The 21,753-nt window shown below is 51.1% G+C and overlaps 1 long non-coding RNA gene across 2 annotated transcripts; it reads left to right on the forward strand.

The window, feature by feature from the left end:
• The first annotated feature begins 14,286 nt into the window (after positions 1 to 14,286).
• LOC116664495 lies at positions 14,287 to 20,750 on the forward strand. 2 transcript variants are annotated; one of them, XR_004321028.1, is made up of 4 exons: positions 14,287 to 14,471; positions 14,563 to 14,658; positions 17,468 to 17,551; positions 18,377 to 20,750. It is a non-coding gene; the product is annotated as an uncharacterized LOC116664495 (long non-coding RNA). The 2 variants fall into 2 exon arrangements; XR_004321027.1 differs by having other exon boundaries at positions 14,287 to 14,658.
• The last annotated feature ends 1,003 nt before the right edge of the window (positions 20,751 to 21,753 follow it).

Below are 21,753 nucleotides of genomic sequence, written 5' to 3' on the forward strand. Positions count from 1 at the left end.
AGACACTGAGATGGGCAAAGACCTTCAAGAGAAACTGCTCCTGTCCAGAAAATGACATCCCAGGTCCTGCACGAGGATGGTGGTCCACGGTGAGCCTCTGGCCTCTTGACTGCTAACAGTTTGCTCTTCCTCCTGTCGGCAGCCCTAACTGGGTGGAGAGGGGAGGTGCTTCTGAGTCACCAGGATCCGTGGACCAGTCAGAGGACCCCAAGGTGGTGAAGTGTGAGCATCAGTCTCCCTGACAGCCCCTCTGGTTGGCCCAGCCTGGCACCTGCCCATTTCCATCAAGAGGGTTTCCTGACAGCACAGCTGGGCCTTTCCCGGGAGGTATTATTTTTGGCTGGGAGAGACCCCCTGTGTCCTGACAGTAGCAGAACCGTCACGTGAGCAAGGCAGAAATGCCATTAGATCAGATGTCCCAGAAGAGAGGCCTCCTCAGTCGTCAGTAACACTTCCTTTATACAGACATCAGTGAAGGGAGCCCAGAAAGGGCATTTCGAGGGTAAAGTGTCTAAATGCCTGGAGTGAGTGATGGGTCAGTTCCTAAGGACATGACTGGCTCCTGTGGTGAGTGCTCTGAGCTCAAGTAAAAGCAGAGGTTAGATCAGAGGACAGGGGCGTCCTGAGCTGGGGGGAGACACAGGCGATCACACCTTTGTACCTGCTTGTTTTACAAATGAAAGCACACAGACCAGCATGAGGCAACTCACCCCAATCTCAGGACAAACTAGAAGAGAGTTCAATTGTTCATTCGGCTAACTTTTCTGGAGCACACCCTCTGCTGGGTCACCTCGTAGACACTGGGGGTGCACAGTTGAAGAGTAAGACTCAACTCCTGCCCCAAGGAGCTCACCATTCAGTGGAACATGGAACAGTCCTCAGGGGATTAAAACTGTAACCGAACAGGACCCTCCGTGGCCGTCCTGGAACAGACCACCCCCTTCCATGTTCTCTGCCTGCCTCTTGTCTGTAGAAAAAGTTTAGCCTCCGAAGCCTTCCCTGAGTTCCAAAGAGTACATTTAATCAGAGAAGTGAGAAAATACGGAAAAGAAAACAGTCAGGCAAGACAAAATAATAATTGTTTAGCCATTAAACAAAGTCAAGAACATTTAGTTCCTCCTCCAGGACTACAGATAATATTCTGAGCCATACCCTTTGAGCTGTTTTGCAGACACTGAAACCCTCACTAAATGGAAGATGTTAACTATACGCTTCCCTCAAGCATGTAGACCCCAGACTGGTTGGAACCGGAAGGTTGACACTGTTGACTCCCAGTGACCTCAGCACTAACCAGTCAGAAGAATGTCCATGAGCTGATCACATACCCCACAACCCCCCTCCCTCACCATCTTTAAAAACTTTTCCCTGAAAGCCTTCAGGGGGTTCAGGTCTTGAAAACACTAGCTGCCTGGACTTTTTCCTTGGTGCCCTGCAGTAAACACTTCACCTTCCTTCATCAAAACCGGGGGTCAGTGGATTGGCCTCACTGCACATGGGCAAGTGGACCCAACTTTGGTTCAGTAATGAAACGGGGATGGGAATTACTGACCATCAAATCCAGAAGGCGATGGAAGAAGCAGACAAGACACACCTTCTCAATACTATATCAGTCAGGATAAGATAGGTTTGTGCTGTGTAACAAACAGTCCCATGGCCATATACTCTCACCGCTTGCCTTGTAGTCACTCAGGCTGACCCAGGTACCCTGACCTGCTGGAACACAGCCTTTTCTGCCACTGTGGCTGGAGAAGTGTGCTGGGGGCTGTTCAAAGGAGTGTGTAGAACATACTTCACTTGCACTAACTCCCCTCATCAATTCACAAATACCCGCCATCGGGAGTTTGGCCCCACCTAACTACAGAGGGGGCAGGACACTGTAATCCTCCAATGAGCCTGGAAGGAAAAACAGAAAGATGTGGGTGAATCCAAGCACCCCACAGACACAGGTCTACCTCACCCAGTAAATGCTCAGGAATATGTTTCCTTTCTGTCAAAACAAGTTGCTATTTCATCTTTCTTAAAACATTGTTTCATTAGCTTTTCATGTTCCCACTTCTGATAAAGATGTGAGCACAAAAAAATCTGTTCTTCACCCTCTTAACTCTTCCATAAGTGACAACCAGCATTCAGTTTCAGAGAGGGAGGAAAATAGGGTTGAGTGGAGACTGAGGTCTAAAGGGCCCGACTGCTTCCCTCTCAGCCTTATTGCAGCCATGATGGAATAAATGCAGGTTCAGTGATGCTAAACCTTTGTTTTTCGTTTTTTTCAAAGAGGACCCCAAAATCTGTTTCTCAGTAAAATTTCCTAATGTTTAAATATCAATGATTCAACTATCTTTTATAAACAGTGCTGGCTACGTGGGCACACCTTGCAGATATGGTGAGTTCAGTCCCAGACCACCACAATAAGGCGAAAATTGCAATAAAGTGACTTGTGCAATTTTTTGTTTCCCCAGTGCACATACCAAAGTTACGTTTACTCTACACTGTAGTCTGTTAAGTGTGCAATAGCATTGTGTCTAAAAAAAATTTACATACCTTAATTAAAGAATACTTTATTGCTCAAAAAATGCTAACAATCATCTGAGCCTTCAGCAAGGCACGGTCTTATTGCTGGTGCAGAGTCTGAACTAGCATAAGAGCTGCCAGAATGGGGCACAGAGACACGAAGTGAGCAAACGGTATCGGAAAAATGGCGCCAACGATTTGCTCGATGCAGGGTTGCCACAAACCTTCAATTTATAAAAACACAGTATCTGCAAAGCACGATAAAGCGCGGTGCAATAAAAGGACGTCTGCCTGTGGACGAAAGGGACAGGCCGAGCCGCCAGTCAGAGATCTCTGATCCAACAGCACTTGCCCTTATTCTCAGAGGAAAGAGCCAAGCTCCAGAGAAGGCGGAATATGCCTGAGATCAGCCCCAGCTCAGGGGGCAGGATGGCGGGGTCCTGCTCCCCTGAGTCCCTGTGCACGTGGCCTTCTGCGAGACCCTCCTGTGGAAACCGGCCAGTGCCACTCGGTGTGTCCCAGACCCCTTTCTGCACCCGGTCTTTGCACGGCTTTGGGGACTCTGAGGCCCAGCAAGCCCTGGGACAACCCCAAGCTGCCAGATGCCCAAGCTGATAATGCTTCCAGTAGCATGCAACTTTCCCACGGCCCTGCATCCTGGGGAGGGCTGACCAGGGTCACCTCCCCAGGGATCCTCACCTCCCGGCCCAAAGCAGACCCACAGCAGACCCACAGCGGAGCCAGGCCCTGTGGCCCCTTAGCTAACACACGGCCACAGCCCTGGGAGCCGCTGTTAGGTGTGTAATGTACGTCCCCCCACACTTGAACCCTCCCTTCGTGGGACCCAGATCACTTTCTTGGGAGCCACCTGTGTTGCCTTGGGATTGAATAGCAACCCCTTAGGAGCAAAGGTGTTTTGGAGCTAGTCTTCCGCTGGACCCTCCCAAAGCCCCAACAGGTGGGATCCTCACCCAAGAGCCCTCTTTTGCCAGAAAGACCCAGATGGAAAAGAGCACACGACTGGTTAGTGGCAGAGCTGGGAGTCCAGGTCCGCTCTCTGACCTTTAACTCCAATCTTCTTTCCTCTGAAACAAAGTCAGGAGCAGAAAATGAGGATTTGTGTCAGCTGGAGAAGAAAAAGTGTGCCATCTCATGGCCACTGCATTCGTCTGCTCACCTGAGAAAGAAAACTCGAATGCCTGACATGTGCCAATACGACTTTATATATTTTACATGTAAACAAACAAACAAAAATAGCACAGATTCAGGACAATTAAATTCCCAGTTTACAGAAGAGGAAACAGAGGCTCACAGTCATACAAGTGGCTGGACGTGGAAGCTGAGATCTGCCTGGAGGTCGTGCACGTGAACTTCCAGACTCAGATTAGCACTGGGGGCTTACCAACAGCTCAGCTCCAGCCAGAGAGGACAAGAAGGACTCACCACCACGGACAGCCACTGTGCCTTCTTCTGCACCAAGTGCAATGCCCAGGGTCGATAGGCTTTTTCAAACAATTTCACTTACACACCATAAAATCCACTCGGTTAATGTGCACAACCCAACAATACTGAGTAAATTATCAGAGTTGTGCAACTGTCACTACAGTCCAAGTCTAGAACTTTTGCATCACCCCAGAAAGATCCCTCAGGCCCGTGTGAAATTGATGCTTCCTCCCCACCCTCTGTCCCTGGCAACCATCAATCTGTTTCTCTCTGGATTTGCCTGTTCTGGATGTTTCATGAAAATAGAATCCTACCACATGTGGTCTTTTGTAGTTGACTCCCTTCATTTAGCATAATGTTTTTTGAAGTCTCTGCTTTTTGTAGCACGTATCAGTACTTCATTCCTTTTTATTGTCAAATAATATTCCATGGGTGGATATAACAGATCTTGTTTATCAGCTTAATCAGCTGTTTAATTAGTCGGTAGACATTGAAGTTGCTTTCCCTTTGGAGCTATTATGGGTAATTCTGCTATGAACATTCGTGTGCGAGTCTTTGTGCAAACCTGTTTTATTTCTCCTGGGTAGATACCTAGTCACGCAATTGCTGGCTTGGATAATAAATTTATGTTTAAAAAAAAAAACAGCAAAGTATTTTCCAAAATGGCTGCACCATTTATATTTCTCCCGGCAACGGAGAAACTTCCAGTTTCTCCACACCTTTATCAACATTTACTGATATCCATTTTCTTCCTATAGCCACGTGGTTTGTTTATGAATTAACACAAGGAATCCCACCAGATACCCCAGAGACAGGGGCTGGCATTCTTTCCCTCGGGCAGATGGGAAGATCCAGTTTCAGGAAAAGTGAAGCAACTGCCAAGGTCACAAGCCTGGAAGGGAGCAGCGTTCAGCCTCGACCCAGGCCTGCTTCTCACCATGGCTGATCTGCCTCGAACCCCTCTCCTCTCCTGCCTCCTCTGGCACCAGGCACTACACAGGCTCTTCCATCTCATCCATCAACTCAACACCGGTGGGGCATCCACAAACTCACACTATCTGTACGATCCTATGCTTTCACTTGCTTAAGCTTCACAATTAATTTTTTCCTGAGTGAGGTGAGATTCAGAAGTGACCATCCATCTCTCCAGGGGTCAGCAAACTTTTTCTGGAAAGGGTCAGATGATAAATATTTTAGGCTTTGCAGGCCAGACAGTCCCTGTCCCAAATACTCAACTCCGCCGTTGCAGCGTGGAAACACCGGAGACATTGTGTAGGTGCATGGGCGGGTGCCAGGCAAGCTTCATGCACCAAAACCGGCAGCCGGCCAGGTTTGGCCCGCAGGCCGTGGTTTGCAACCCCTGGTCTTTGTCACACTTTTTCACCAGGTAGTAAGCGACTGGGTGAAAACCTGAGGCTAGTCAGCCTGACACTTTGAAGTGTGTCTTCTCTCCACCCCAACTCACCACTTGGCTCGCGTCCACCTCCTATACTGATTCCAGGATGAGCTTTCCAACTGGGACAAGGGCCTCCTTCCCCTCTGTTACTGCTCCTGCTCAACTGGGGCCTTTCGGTCCCGTGCCCAGCGCACTCAGCCACCAGAAAGTCCTTATGCCCAGCTCGCGCAGTGCCGCAGGAGCTCCAGGTCCCAGAACCAGGCGGCCGCCTAGCAGTGGGCCCTCCCCGCTCACTGTTCTCACCTGCGGAGTGGGGCGGGAGTGGTCCAGCATCACGGGGGGACTGTGAGAATCAAATGAATGGATACAGGAGCACCACTTTCAAATGGGACCTGGCACGAGGCAGGCTCTCAATAAACGGTCGCTCTCTGGGTAGCCCCACCCACAAGGAAATGTTATTAGTTTTGTGTCTGCACATTATTTAATATCTCCCCGGAGAGAGGAGAGAACGCATACCAGTCAAAATTTCCTATATAATTATTGCTGGCCGCACAGGGTGGTGCTTTATAGTTTTACAGAAAGTGGAACAGCCCTGAGGACAAAAAATGGAACGTGGTAGCAGTAATAATAGTGACACTAGTGATAATGGTCCACATTTATCAGGCACTTAGTAAAGCAACACGCTAAGTACTTTGCAAACACGCTGTCCCACCAGCCAGCATCTGGACAGCGCTTCTGAGCCGATGAAGCTGTTTCCAGAGTCGTAACCCACACACGCCCACCATCGACCCATGAGGGTGGCCTCCGGGTCCTCTCTGGTTTACAGATGTGGAAACTGAGGTGGCTTACCTGCGTTGCTATCTGGGCTCTCACCCGGGACGTTGAGCTCCAGAGCCGACTCAATTCTCCCCACTACCACCTGCCACTGTGTCCTGCCCGGGCCAGAGCTCCACCCCAGTGTTTTCTTTAAGCCTTTGCCCTACTAACGACATCCATGCTCAGCTTCAAGTCACTTTTCTCTCCCAGGAATAGGTCTGCTTTAAAAGACCATGGGGAGAGTCAAGGCTTAACCAGAGAGACTGCTCTCTTGTCGTGGGTCCTCCTGTGTCTGGACCACAGGCGGGGCATCCTGGGAGCAAGTGGACCCTCCCCAATTTCCTGTGTCCACCCAGCCCATGGCTATCGGTTTGTGGTCCTCCACGCAGAGAAAGTGGAATCCAAGTGTGGAACTTTAAGGGGGGGAGAAGGTGACCATCCACTCCAGGCAAAGTCCCCCCCGCCAAGTGCTAAGATGTTCTTACAAGGTTGTACTCTGGGGAAGCCCCTCTAAGGACTGGAGAGGTTTCCCACTTCCCCACACAGCTCCTGCTTGCACTGGGGAAGTCGGTCCTTGTAACGTCCCCTCGACTTGCCAGAACCAGCCTGCTTTTCTCCGCCCCAGGACAGCCTCAGAGCAGTGGTGACCAGCTCCACTATTTCCCTCTCCAGGCATCTTTGCAGCCTCAAGTCCCTCAGCCCAGCTCTCTGTACCTGGTGTGTTTCCAGCATCCTTCCAGAGCTGCCTCGGTCGTCCTCGGACACACCCATCAGTCTCGAAGCACATCGGCCCTCCTTGTCCACTTGCCAGCCCCAAGGGTCCCTTGCCATCCCTCGCCTGTAAAGGGGGACTAGCGGTGCTTGCACTGTGGCTGACTCTTACAGGCAGTACATGCAAAGTCGCGTCTGCACTGTGATGTGTGGCTTTTCTAGGAATGGCAGATAAGAGTGGTTCTGCCTCCCAGCCAGGGGCCCTTAGACTGGGCACCGCGGGCAGCCGCCAAGCCTCCCTCATCCTGTGTCTCGTACACACATTCCCACACATCGGATGATATGGATTTTGCATCAGTGAAATTACTATTTTTGATTTGAAAGTGCAGCAAGCAGTCTTCATGGCGAATACCACGACCCTCAAAATTGTGTTCCATCCCCCTTCCCGTCTTGGCTGCAGCTGTCCGGGCTGGGCGGAAGCGGACTGGTTCCCACGGGAGAGATGTTGGAGGAGATCGGCCAGGAGGGAGGTGCCTGGTCCTCGCGCAGCCTCACGTGGCCTCCCCACAAGTGTCCCCGGACACAGCCCTCTTTGCCCCTGCCTCTTCCTCTCTCGGGAGGACTGGCTCCAACTCTCCCATCTTCGGGTCCCAGAGCAGCAGTCAACACTTTTCTCTGCTGCTCTCCGTGGGGCTCCCGGGCAGCAGGAATATCACTGCTCCCTAAGATCCGTGCACCGCGCGTTCACATCCCCTCCCGCAGCGCTGGTTGTGTTGCGTGTGTGTCGGCTCACGCGCCTTGCCCTCCACGGGGTTGTTAGAACAAAGATTAAAAGGCACCATTAGGTGAGCCCTTAGTGCGACCCAGGCACTGGGCTGGGAGATTCATATGCACCCTCTCCGGTCCTCCCTAAATCCTTAGAAGCCGGCCCTTTGGTCTGATTTGCAAGGAAGGAAACAGAGGTTGGCGATTTTCTCAAAGTTACGCACCTAAGTGAGGGCAGAGCTGGGCTGAAGTCTGAAGCCCTCAGCTCCACCCATGTCCTCAGTCACCTCTGCATCCCCGCCTCCTGCCGCGTCGCCTGATGCCCAGCACAAGCTCAGCTGCTGCCGGCTGCCTCGTGAGTGAGTGAGGGAGTAAGCGAATCAACGGATGAGTGAAACTCTCCAAACCCGAGGTTCTCCCAGCCCGGAGGCGCCCGCAGGACGCGGCCGTGTGCGCCTCACCCGGAGAGCCGCAGCCCTCTCAGGAGAACCAAGGTTATCAGCTGTTGCTTTAATCCACAATAGGGCCTTCCAGATACTCATTTATTAGCGAGCCAGATGGCAGCGAGAGCCAGCGATTCCTGGTCCCCGGCCCCAGAGAACATGCCCTTCGCCGCCCGGGGACTTACCTCTGATTGAGTCATCTCACCGTCCACTGGGGATCCTTGATCTCATGACCTCGGCAAGCAGAGGGCCTTCAGCCAACAGCCAACACCAGCCTCTGGACCTTCCCTCCCTCCTTCGTCCCCTCCCTCCCTGCATCCGTCCCTCTGTTCCTTCCTTCGTCTTTCTTTCCCTTGTTCCTTTTTTCCCTTTTCCTTCCTGCCTCTTCTCTCCCTTCCTGCTTTCCTCTCTACCCTTTCCTCCTCATTCACTCGCTCACAGTAGCTGCACTGCTGTGGGCTGGGTCCAGAAGTCCACAGTCAGAACTGGGAACCCGCTCCCACCCTTGGGATGCCCAGAGCCAGGCGGGCAGGTGACAGCCGCCAGGTCACATGGGCTGAGACAGGCTGCAGGAGTCATAAGCAGATGTGTGCAGGGGGCATGGAGGAGGCACGGAGGGGAGAAAGCCAGGTCCCCCAGGGACTGAGGAACTCCAGGAAGGCTTCTCAGAGGAGGTGTCCCTGCTCTTTGCCCTAATGACCTGCATTCTGAAGGGTTAACCTGGTGAACAAGGCAGAAGTTTGTTCTCACAGCTCCCTGCTCAGAGGTCCTCACACTCCTCCCCATGCCCGAATCCCTGCTGGCACCGTCAGTGTTCAGCCTTGCCCCCTTGACTCAGAAAGTCAAGATCAGCATGGACCCAGCACCCTGTGTGCCCCCAGGGACCTGTCCTGCATCGTGTCCTGTTGCATCTCACTTGCCAAAGTCTCCCCTTGGCCCCCCACTCATCTTCTTAAGGCAGCCACTCACAGCCAGACCCCCATGGTGCCCGACCCGGCCACCCCCACAGTCCCCCGACCCTGAGCTCCCTGCTTCCCCTCCCCTCCCCACCACGCCATCCTCCATGACACGCAGTGGCTGCTGGAACAGCCTCCCCCAACACACCAGGGCTCCGGGCACCCCCACCCACCTTGGTTGACTCCCTCCCTTGGCAGAGCAGAGTCACATCTCCAGACCCAGATGTGAGCCCCAACACACACACTCCACGTCCGCACGAGCTCCAGCCTGGTCTCCCCCTTGCTCCTCCCCTGAGTGACCCTGGGAGGCACCACCTCTGCACCGCTCCTCACGCCTTCCTGCCTCCCCAGAGAGTGCAGGCACAGGAGTTTTAACAAGCCTGAGGAGAGCTGCCGGCGGCCATGGCAGGACCAGCACCACGGACAAGCCGCCAAGTGTCGGGCACTTCACATGGGGCCAGCCATCCCACCCTCAAGACCACCCATCCGGGAAGCCATCATTCGACCTTTGCCACAGGGGAGGAAACTGAGGCTCAGAGAGGTGAGGTGGCTCGTTCCAGGTCGCTGGTTAATAAGAGGGAGACTCAGGACGCGGGTCCAGGGCCCTGGCTCCAAACCCAAGCTCGGCACCATCCCAATACTCCCTCTCACCGCCCCTTGGCAGTCATCCACCCGACTCCTTCCAATTCTTGAAGAATTAGCCGCTTCCTCCTGGAAGCCTTCCCTGACCCCTTAGGCTGGAACGGATGCTCCTGCTTTGCACACACAGAGGAGTCAGCATTCCCAGTGGTCAACCCTCAACAAGACATGTCCGCACCCCGCCACTACCCTGCAAGGCTCTGCGTCCCCTGCCCCCGCCACGTGCAGTGTGTTGTAGCTGCTCAGGGAATTCCGTGGACTAAATAAAAAGAGCCAGTGCTGAGGGCCTGCCTGCGACGAGCAGGTCTGATTCACGGGACGCAGCGAGAGCAGGGCTTCCTAAGTCTAGAAGGACTGAAACAGGGCTTAAGGGCACCCAGCAGTAAATCCGCAGGAACAGTGGGGGGACCTGCGGCGTGTCCCCCAGGGGATTTGGCAGGAGCCTGAGTCAAGCCGAAGGGGCTGCAAAAGACCTTGAGCATCAGAACCAGCTCCCTCCTTCTCAGCCTGTCTTGGTTTCCTCAATCCTAAAACCAGAGGTCAGAGACCAAAAGCCCAGTTTTATTTGACCAGCACAGTTTAAAAAAATTTTTTAAATCCATAGCCAACATTTAGTCATTGAGAATTTCTTCCCCCAAATTAAAATACTTGGCCACACGGGACTTCCTTCTCTCAGCCTGGGCACAGTCAGCTGGAGCCCCGGACTGCCCAGCCCGTCCCCGTGGGGCCTGTTTTCTCCACTTTGCCACAGTCCCCAGCATCCCCCAGCATCCCCCCCACCAACAGGCAGCATTGCACTGGCAAGGCCACCAGGCCAGCTTTGTTGGTGGCACCCACCTGGTCCTGAGCATATGTATTAACCAAATCCCAAACTCCACCTCTGATGGGAACCTTCGGCTGCCTCTCCTGGACATCCTGCTGGCCTGGGAGGGTTTGACCTTGAATCTGCTGCATCTTTATACATTTTCATCTCTTTTCTCCTCCAAACAGAGCCACATGACTCCCCTTCCCCTGGAATCAGACAGATCCACACTTGAGCCCTAACTGGGATCCGAGGCTGTCTCACAGGTCTCTGGGCACAGGCAACATCCCGACCTGACGGGAATCTGCTGTGGGCAGAGCCTATAACTTATCAGGTACATGAGGAAGGACCACAGCCTTCAAAGGACATCTTGAACGTCAACCCTCTGCCTCTTCTCCCTCCCCCACTCTGCCCCACGGCATCGTCCTCTCTCTCTCTTTCTTTTCCCCACCCTTTTTCTCTCTCTAACCTGACTCCCAAACTCAGAAGTACTTGGTTGCGTTGAAACTTGGCACCAGAGTCCTGAGCCTTAAGGCAAACATTTGTCCTAGAATTTGCTGGAAATCACTTGGCTCCTCTTAGCTGGACAATGGCACAAACCAAACGGCAACCCCCTTCCCTGCACCTGCCACCACCCCCCACCCCCCACCATGCAGTTTGGCTAATTGGAGGCTCCTGGAATTTCCCCAGGCTGCATGTAAGAGTCTCTCCAGGCAGGAAACTCAGCAAACCCCTGAAAAGCTCCAGAGTCGGTGAGTCATTGGCCAGGGCCGCAGCCAGGCCGGCCTGCAGACAAGGGTGCCCCCTCTTGTTATTCACAGCCTCGGCTGGGTCTGCAAAGCTCCCTTGAGTTCCGGGCGGGTGTTGCAAGCCGTCATCATTAGAAAGCTGTCCCATGGCCAGCATGCACCCACCAAGCTTGGTTCCAGAGGATGCTGACATGTGGCCAAGAAGCTAATTAGAGGGAGAAGTGACCTATTCACTCACCAATCCTTTCATTCATCCGTCCATTTATTTCTCCACTCATTGCAGCTTAAATTATTTGACTTGCTTCCTCCTTCCCTTGGTCATTCACTTAGACGTGTACTAGTTTACTTGTAGATCTAGATACGGGTGAAGATGGAGATTCAGCTTCCCTTGTTTACTTTTCATTGATTAATTCACCCACCATACACTCCTCAACTCAACTATCTTTCCCTTAATCCATCCATCCATTTCCCCATCTGTTCATACATTGGCTCACATTACTAATATATTTATTAATACACTCATCCATCCACTCATCCATTTATCCATCCACACCATCACTCCATCTAGTCATTAATTCACACACAGTTTCACACACAGAAACATTAATTCACACACAGAAACAGCTCCCTTCCTATGGTACAAGGCTGTGTAGGGCAGGTTAAAACTACTAAGACATGAGCCCCACCCTCTAACGTCGCTGTCTCAAACGGGGAATAAGCCAGGAACCCCAGAAAGCAGGGCGCAAGGGAGAAGGGGACCCCGGCGTGACAGAGAAAGGAGAAGCAAGGTTCTCTGGAGCACTGGGAGCAGAAGTCAATCTGTGCGGGAGCAACCGAGTGCCTTCCCCTGAGGGCAGTGTCTCCAGGGGGCTGGGGAGACCGCCCAAGGCAGAGATGGACGGGGAGGCAGGCACTCAACGTGTGAAGTGGGCACCGGGGCTAGGGAGGGAGGCCCCCCCTCTCAGCAGGCAGGTGCCCCGATGAACAAATGCAGATGCAGGGGGCTGGGTGTCCTGACTAAGGTCGTGGGATCTGGGACCACGAGATCCCAGAATCGGCTCCAGAACTGCCTCGCAGGAGCTGTGGGACCTCGGGTGACCCAGCCCGTCTAGGTGGCCTCCATACAAGAGTCCCTGCAGGACCACTCCGAGGACTGGGTGGGGTGGATGGTGGGCGGAGCTGGCATGTGGAGCCGTCGCACATGTCCGGGTCTGGGCCTCGCGGGACAGGAAGGCTCCTGGAGGGACAGGGCGCGGGACTGGGCAGGCCTGGTTCCCTGCTGTCCGTCCAGAGCCGAGAACAGGGCTGGCACATCATGAAGGCTTAGTAAGTGTTTGTCAAATGAATGACGGAGCTGGAAAGGCTCTTAGAAATTATCCAGTCCAGCCATTTTCAAACTCTGCTACTTTGAAGGTGACACAGGGGCCACCAGAGAAGGTTTGGGCCAAGCACCTCTGTTTTTTTCTCTCTCTCTCAGCTTTGTATGCATTAAATGCATTGTATGAAGGAAAATTGTTCTAAAACATCTTACTTTCATGTTTTCAGATGTCATAAAAAGAATTGAAAAGTGTTTTTTAAAGGAAACACCATGAAAAACAGTGCAATGAAAACCATACAAGGATGTCGTGTACACGTAGGCAATCCTTGAGTCCATTAATACTACTTAAAATTAAGAAAGCATCTTGCAGTGTACCACAGTTACTAAATCACAAATGTAATACTTAGTTCTTCTCAAGACACCTCAATTTTTAACTGTTTACATTTTGGACTTCTCTTTCAAAATTTCATTTCCTCTCCCTCTCCCCAAAAATCTTGATAAATGACGGCCGAAACCCTCTTAAAGATTTAAAAAACTGAAGCTCAGAGAAAGGAAACATGCAAGATCACCCAGCAAGTGGATGACGGGGCCAGAGGGAAACCCCAGACCTCCAGGCTCCCGTCCAGGGAGCCGGCCCACCATCAGTCACATCCCAGAATTCCACGACCCTCCAGACTCTCAGGGGCACCCCCGCCACCATTCTCCCTCCTCCGGGACTCTGAGCTTCCAAGTGGAAGTGGGGAAAATGGTAAAAAGGAAGTAACTGGGCCAAGCCAAGGAGAGTGGGAAGGGCTCCCCGAGTACACACTGTCTCCTCAGGTGGGAAATTCAGCTGGAAATTCATTCACAGAAGAACAGCTAACACTATATGGTCAGGGTATTGGGTTTTGAAACCCTATCCTTTTTTTTTTTAATCTATAATTATGTGGCACACACCTAATTAAAATGGACTATAATTGTTGAAATATTTTATTGAAGTCTTTTTTTCAAAACGACAGGTTTACCAGATGATAAAACTTGTCTTGTGGTTAACGTAGGCTGCCAAGAACCCTGGGCAGAGTGCAGGGTGGGGCTGTCGGCCGGCGGACAGTCAACCCCGTCTGAATGCCAGCATTCTTTGCTAAGCGCTCCTTCTGAAGGCTTCTCTCGGGCCCCGTGCCAAGAGCTCAGAACGGAGACAAATAGGCTGGGTGGGTGTTTTGTGCACAAAGATGACTGAGGTTTGCTTTAGCTTGACGGAGAAACCCTTTGAAATCGTGCTCCCAGGGGGGGAGGGCAGCTGAGATCAGAGGGGACTGTTTATTCCAGAGCCCGAGGAGAGGAGTACGACCCCGGCCCCACGCGCAAGCAGCGCCCTCCTCCAAAAAGCCTGCAGACCGGAACGAAACAGTCCTCGGCTGCACGGGCGCGGCTGTGTCCTCACTTTATTCGGGAACCGGGTGGACGCATCTCCAGCGATGCCTCTGACAGCAGCTGCAGCGCACCGGCTCCTGGGCCCTCGGTGCTTTCACGTGCTTTGTTTCTAGCATTCACTGCCCACGTTACAGATGAGGAAACTGAGTCATAGACTAAGTAAGCGGTTTACGGCTCCCCGGCGTGGGAGCCGGCCAGGATCCTCACCCCGGCTCCGGCTTCCTCGGAGGCCGGCGTTCTCCCCCGCTGCTCTGACTCAGACCCTGACTCAAAGCAAGCGTCCTCATGGCTCAAAAGACTGAATCAGCCTGCTGGAGGGGAGGGGAGGGCAGGGAAACAGGCAGCAGGATCTGAGGGTTCCTTTTCGTTTTGGGGTGTCTGTCTGCCCTGCAGGTGGTGTGGAGGCTGGGTGTCCCCGGAGCCTGAGGGGTCCTGCGATCGTCACTGGACTGGAACCAGGGCCAGGCTGGGGCACAGGGTGACAGTCGTTTTATTTCCTGGCCAACAGCTAGGTGATTGTTGTACCCCAGTTCTGATCTCCATGGAAGAGTGAGCGGAGCCAGCGGGGCCCTGGTGTGAGTATGATGCTGCTCTTGTTTGTAGATGGATCATCTGCTTTGCCTCGTGGTATGGTCCCAACACAGCGGTGACACAGCTGCTGTCACCCCCAGGAGTCAGGTGACAAACAGGAGCCAGGAGGTGAGTCTCGGCTGATGCAACACAGTTAAAACTCCGAAGTCATGAAAAGAAAGTATATTCTCGGAGTTTCCCCATTTGGTGGCGGGTTCTTTATAAACGTATTATTATTTAAATAATTATATCTATTATTTTAAACATATCCTCACTGGCAAATCTCAAACTCCCAAATGTATCCCTTTGCAAATGATAACCATTATGTATAAAAATGGATAAAAGATAAATTTCTTCTGTACAGCACAGGGAACTGTATTCAATATCTTGTGATAACCGTTAATGAAAAAGAATATGAAAATGAGTGTATGTATGTGTGTGCATGGCTGGGACACTGCGCTGTGCTCCAGAAACTGACACACTGTAACTGACTATCCTTCAGTAAAAACATAAAAACAAATGTTTTTCAAAGGGTGAAAGTCTCTTAATCACGGTAGCTGGGAAAACAAGCAGCCTAGGAGAAAAAACATATTCTTCTTATTCCAATTCTTATGATTCCCTGTATTACTTTTGTTCTTCCTTTATTTGTCCGCTTTTCCCAACTTCAGGCTTCTTCTCCATGCGTCTTTTTTGGGGTTTTTTTGTTTGTTTTCTTTTTTTTTAATTGAAGTTTAGTTGATTTACAATATTATGTTAGCTTCTGGTGTCCAGGTAGCGGTTCAGTTACACATAGATATATTCTTTTTCTCTACAGGCTATTATAAGATGTTGAATGTTGTTCCCTGTGCTGGACAGTAGGACCTGGTTGTTTACCTATTTTATATACAGACATTTGTATCTCCTAATCCCAGGCTCCTAATTCATCCCTCCCCCTCCTTTCCCTCTTATTTACGAAACAGGAAGAAGCTCCCAGACACAGAAAACAAACCCACCCGTCTCATTTTTACTGAGCACCTACTATGTGGGAGACCCTAAGCCGAGCGTGTGGCCTTTCGCCCAAGAACAGAGGCCGCGGAAGGTGGATCAGGAGGCACAGCCCTAACAGCCGGCTCAGTGCCAGGCCGCTGCGGGGTCTGAGAGCATCTCTCTGCTCCCTGAGTCCAGCTGCCGCCTCTGCAGGCGGGGCGAAAGCCCGACCTCGGGGTTGCGGCCTGGCGGCAGGGACCCTCGCCTGGGTGGGGCCTGGCTCGGGGCCTGTGAGCCCTCCGCCACCAGCTGCCCGGCTCGCCCCTTCCCTCTCCGGGCGGTTTGTGCAGACTCACTCTGACAGCTGTCCAGGAAGGGGGTTATTTGTACAAAGCAGCCTGACTGCGTCTAAATCCCTCCCTGGGGCACTGGTTCCAAATTAAAATGTGGCAAGTTAGATCCCTGCCAGCCCAGCCCCCCCACCCCCGCAGGACTCTCCCTCCCCTCCCCTCCCCATGTCCTGTCCTGTCCCGGTGTTGTCACCCCAGGAGCAGTTCCACCTGCTCCTGAGCAGGCCGGGTTACCCAACCACCTCCATCGCCAGCTCCTCTGTCTCCAGCTCCCGCCCCACCTGCTGGATCCGTCCTTTCCGCGTGGGGGGGAGTGGGCGGTGCCCGCTAGCCCTCAACCCAGGAGAGCAGCAAGGGAGCAATCACATGTGGAGCGAATTGATTAACCCACCCATGCCAGTCGTCTGGTATCTTGTCCCATCAACCCTGGGGCGTAGGTGTCTCATTATGCCCATTTAAGAGATGAGGAAATTGCAGGTCAAGGAGGTCACTACTAGAGATGACAAATGGCCCAGCTAGGGGTGGGGCAGAATTCACACTTGGAGCCTCTTATCCTATTCACTATCAATGAGAATGAATGTCTTTGTGTGTGAGTGTGTGTGTGTGGGTGTGCTTTATTTTTTACTGAAGTATAGTCAGTTTACAGTGTTGTGCCCATTTCTGGTGTACAGCGTAATGTTCCAGTCATCTGTAGACATACATATATTCCTTTTCACATTTTTCATTACAGATGACTACAAGATATTGAATATAGTTCCCTCTGCTGTACAGTAGGAACTTGTTGTTTACCTATTTTATATATATTAGTATCTGCAAATCTTGAACTCCCAGTTTATCCCTTCCCACCCCCTTCCCCACTGGTAACCATAAGTCTGTTTTCTATGTCATGAGTCTCCTTCTATTTTGTAAATAAGTTCATTCGTGCCTTTTTTTTTTTTTAGATACCACATATAAGTGATATCATATGGTATTTTTCCTTCTCTTCCTGGCTTACTTCACTTAGAATGACAGTCTCCAGGTCCATCCATGTTGCTGCAAATGGCATTATTTTATTCTTTTTTATGGCCGAGTAGTATTCCATTGTATAAATATACCACAGCTTCTTTATCCAGTCATCTGCTGATGGACATTTAGGTTACTTCCATGTCTTGGCTATTGTAAATAGTGCTGCTATGAACACTGGGATGCACGTATCTTTTTGAATTAAAGTTCCCTCTGGATATATACCCAGGAGTGGGATTCCTGGGTCATATGGTAAGTCTATTTTTAGTCTTTTGAGGAACCTCCATACTGTTTTCCACAGTGGCTGCACCAACGTGCACTCCCACCAGCAGTGTAGGAGGGTTCCCTTTCCTCCACAGCCTCTCCAGCATTATCATTCATGGACTTTTGAATGATGGCCATTCAGACTGGTGTGAGGTGATACCTCATTGTAGTTTTGATTTACATTTCTCTGATAATTAGTGACATGGAGCATCTTTTCATGTGCCTATTTACCATCTGTATCTCTTCATTGGAGAATTTCTTGTTTAGAGCTTCTGCCCATTTTTGGATTGGGTAGTGCTTTTTTGTTGTTGTTGTTATTAAATTATATGAACTGTTTGTATATTCTGGAAATTAAGCCCTTGTCAGACAACTGCCTTCTGAAACGTGTCTCCTGGCCTCTGGACCCTGTGCACACAGGAGCATCACAAAGGACTTGCAAGGTAGGTGCCACTGGCCCACGTTACGCATAGGGGACTGACATCAGGAGGTGAGATAAGGGGCCCCAGCCCCTGGCAAGGCGCTCAGCTTTGAAATGAGGCTGGATGGCTTTGGGACCCCATTTTCGTTTGACTCCCGCCTCCCCTTTTAGAGACCAGATGAGCAGAAAAGCCAGGTGGCCTTACAGCAAGGTTTCTCAGCCTCGGAGCTGTGGACGTTTAGGGCTGGGCAGCACTTTGTCGCACGCCCTGTAGGATACGTAACAGCCTCCCCGGCCTCCACTCGCTAGATGCCAGTAACAAGCCCCCTACCTCCTGGCCAAAACGTACTGACAACCAAAACTGTCTGCAGACAGGCCCGGTCGGGGGCAGAATCACGACTCCCACCCTGACACCAAGCTGAGAACCACTGCCTTACAGCGTACTCTTTTCCTTCAAGAAAGGCTATGCTCTTTGCCCCAAGGGCATGTCGAAATTCAGGCTAGATAATGTCTCAGAAAAGTAAGGAACACAGAGCTCGGCTCAGCAAAGCCAGGCCACACATGATGGTGTCATTACAATCATTCTCCTCGTCGCCTTCAGTGTCTCGCCTGTCAGAGGCGAGAGCAAGTCACCTGCGAGCTGGTGATGGAGCTCCGGAGGGCGGGCGAGGGGACCCCAGCACCTGAGTCCGGTGGCAGATTCACAGGACACTTTGAACAAGTCCATTTGTCCTTTGGGGACTCAATGTTTCCCATCTCTATAATGGGAAGTCTGAGGGCTGCGACCCTCAAGGACATTCTTAAATTTAGCATTTCCAGATTTCCCAGATTCTGCCTCTGATTCCAGGACCAGTGTTATCACCCAGCAACAAGGTGCTCAGGCTCTGGGCTCTACCCACCTGGATTCAGACCACAGCCCGAGCACTTACCAGCTGGGTGACCTTAATCTCGCCACGTGTCTGCGTCTTCATCTGCAGAACTCAAGGATCAGACTGGCCTCTTAGGGTCATCACGAGAGTGACATGAGATGATACAAACACCGGGACAGAGCACACACTGACAACAGCCCTGTAAGAATTAATTATCACCAGAAACTGCTGGCTGTATTTAAAAACATATGATTCTCATTTCTGATCTCAGGCTCCCTGAATCAGATCTTCCAAGGTGAAGCTACGTGTGTGTATTTTTTTAAAACTTCCACATAGGATTCTGACATGATGGGTCCTTGGCCTGGCATTTAGGAACCACTACAAGTTACATGAAGTTCTCTGATGTTGGGACTATTCCACTGAAGCACAACTGCTGCCGTATGGGGGGCCCTGAGTGGTATGAAGCTGCAAGAGGTGCCCTGGCCTCTGGAAGTCACCATCGAACTGGGCAAGGCCAGCTTCTAAGCTAAAGACATAGCCCAAGCGGGCCTCTGCGGCCAGGACCGCAGAGAAGTTTGGAACGTGTGCTCAGACATAACAGAGGACAGAGGGCTGCCAAGTGAGGCTGTGCTGTCGTTGACTGCACTGAAGTGCTCAAGAAAGGTGGCATTTTCTAATTCACATAAAATCGGCACAGGGCCAGTGGGAGGCCTGGAGGTCATTGCTCACCCAGGATGCCCTGGAAGCTCTGACTCATCCATCAGTGCCAGCTCGGCTGCCCCCTTCTCTGGGGAGCCTTCCCCAAGATCCCACAAAAGGAATTGACCACTGTGCCTTGCCCTGTTAGAGTCTTGCCTTTCCCAGATTTTAATTGCATGTTTGGGTCAATGCCTCCCCCCGAGAGAACATAAGCCCTTTAAGGGCAGGAACTGGGTCTTTATTATATTTCTTTTTATCTGATGCTTCTAGCATCGAATACAAGGTCTGATACGTAGTAGGTGCTGAGCAGATACTTGTTGGATGAATGAATGGTTAGATAAATAAACAAATGAATTCCAACTAACTAAGAGGGTGTTAGTGACCATCAATGGAAAGGAATTCCAGCCACTGATCAAGACAGCTGGGGCACCAGCTGAAGTGACCAACTCCTTGGAGGAGGAGGAAATGAGACTCAAAAGATGGACGTGGTTTTGCTGGGTGGAGACGCAGCGCTGAGGGAGTGAAGGGAGAGTTCCCGGGCAATCTCAAGTGCAGAAAACAAGCTCAAAAAACTGGAAGACAGGAGGAGTCGCTAAAGAAGGGGTCAACGAAAGCACAGTTTGGGGGTTGCCATGGCAACACGCTCTTCATTTAGTATGGAATCACGGAGTAAATATTTTTGTAGAATCAACAGGCGAGTAAGAAGACACATGCACCTGAGGAAAGTCTTTGCACTTTGGGGGGTTGGGTCCTTGAACTCTCACCATTTTGTCCACAGCTTCCCCTAGGAATTGAGAAAATACCAGATACTTGGTACGTGCCCAAGAGACAGGGGAACCCTGGGTGCCGATGGGGCCCTGAGATGCACTGACTCAGGTGTGTTATACTAACGCAGTTGTGTGTCACAGACAATGTCCCTCCCCAACCTGACAGACCTGGGCTCTGACCACATCTTCCTGTGTGGCCCTGGACAAGCTGGACTTGCCTCTGGGTCTCAGTTTCCTCATCCGTGTAGTGGGATACAAATGCCCACCTCTCAGGACTCAGTCAAATTAAATGCAGTCCAACACTGGCTTTGCAGGTACTTAATCCTGTTGATTCTCTTTCTTCAGAATGTTCCATTAACATCCATTTGGCTGAATTCGGGAATCTGTCTCCGAACCTCAGAGACGACCATGTGGATTTAAATCTGATGGAGGTGGATTTAAATCTGATGGAATTTCCTTTGAACTAGTGATTCCCTCAAGGGGCTCTGTCTTTTGATGATCCCAAAAGCCACGATTTATGCTGCACAGTTTTCACTGCAGTGATGTTCTATCTGTGTCAGCAGCAGGGGGATATGGAAGTACACCGAGAAACCCCCAGGAAGGTAGAATATTCTGCAGAATGGAAACGTGCAGGATAAGGCAAAAGGTTTTTAAATAATACTGGCAAATCATGCTGTAAATTAAACTGCGAAGTTTTAAACAAAGCTCGTAACCAATTTCACCTCTGAGTTATTTTCTTTTTTTAAATTATTATTTTTTATTGAAGTGTAGTCAGTTCACCATGTTACTTTCAGGGATGCAGCAAAGTGACTCTGTTATACATATATATTTTTTCAGTTTCTTTTTTTTCTTCCCTTTATCAGGTTTATTATGTAGAATTATTACATTTCGACTGGACACACACATTATATTGCATGTAAATACAGATATACAGTGTACCGCACATTTTTTTTAGTTTTCATATTTTTTCAGTTTCTGTTATGGCTCATTACAAGAAATTGAATATACTTCCTTGTGCCATACAGTAGGTCCTTGTTGTTTATCTGTTTTATATATAATGTCGTAATGTGTATCTGATGTGTATCTGTTAAACCCAAACTTCTAATGTATCCTCCCCACCCCGGGTTATTTTCTTTACTACAAAGACTTTTGTTTTGCTTTGTCTTGTTTTGCTTTGCTTAGTGAGTACCAAAGAGAACACCTTGGGGTCCTCTATCCACCCCAAAGCAGACCCAGGTCCCAAGTGCCCTGTGACCACATTGCCAAGAGCATGCTGCTGGCAAGAACCCCTAAAGATGACATGTGTGGCACCTGACTTTGGCACACTGGGCTGGTGCATAAGACCCAGGACCAGTTCCATGCACCCGGCATCCTGAACAACTTCATACCCAGCTCGTGCTAGGAGCTGCTGGGGGCTGGGGGCCGCCAGGTTTGCAGGAACGCCCCCTGCAGTGAAAGAAGAGGGATCAATGTGTAGAAGCTGCTGGTCCTCATGTGGGCCCCATCTCTGCGTCCTGCACCTCCTCTGCCTGTTTCTGTCTCATCCCATGCACTCATGCTCAAGGCAGCTAAAGGGTTAAAAGCAGGGGGCGCTGCAGCCAGGCCACCTCAGAGTGAAGCCTGGATCTGCCAGGGCCAGCTGTGTGAGCCTGGGCAAGTGACATGACCGCTCTGTGCCTTGGTTTCCCCATTGGGAAAAGTCACATGGTGCCAGTACCCCCCTCACAGGTGGTGCGGGGCTCTCTGGTCCATAAAGCTCTTAGATCAGGGCGTGACCCTCGGCACGTGCTCCCTGAGGGCTTTCTATTAATATCAATTCAGACGTGGCTGAGATAGACTGTCTGACTTCAAATCCACCGTCTTTCCACTCAACCTCACTGCCAGATGTC

The sequence above is a fragment of the Camelus ferus genome, chromosome 6, assembly GCF_009834535.1.
Source record: "Camelus ferus isolate YT-003-E chromosome 6, BCGSAC_Cfer_1.0, whole genome shotgun sequence".
Lineage (NCBI taxonomy): Eukaryota > Metazoa > Chordata > Mammalia > Artiodactyla > Camelidae > Camelus > Camelus ferus.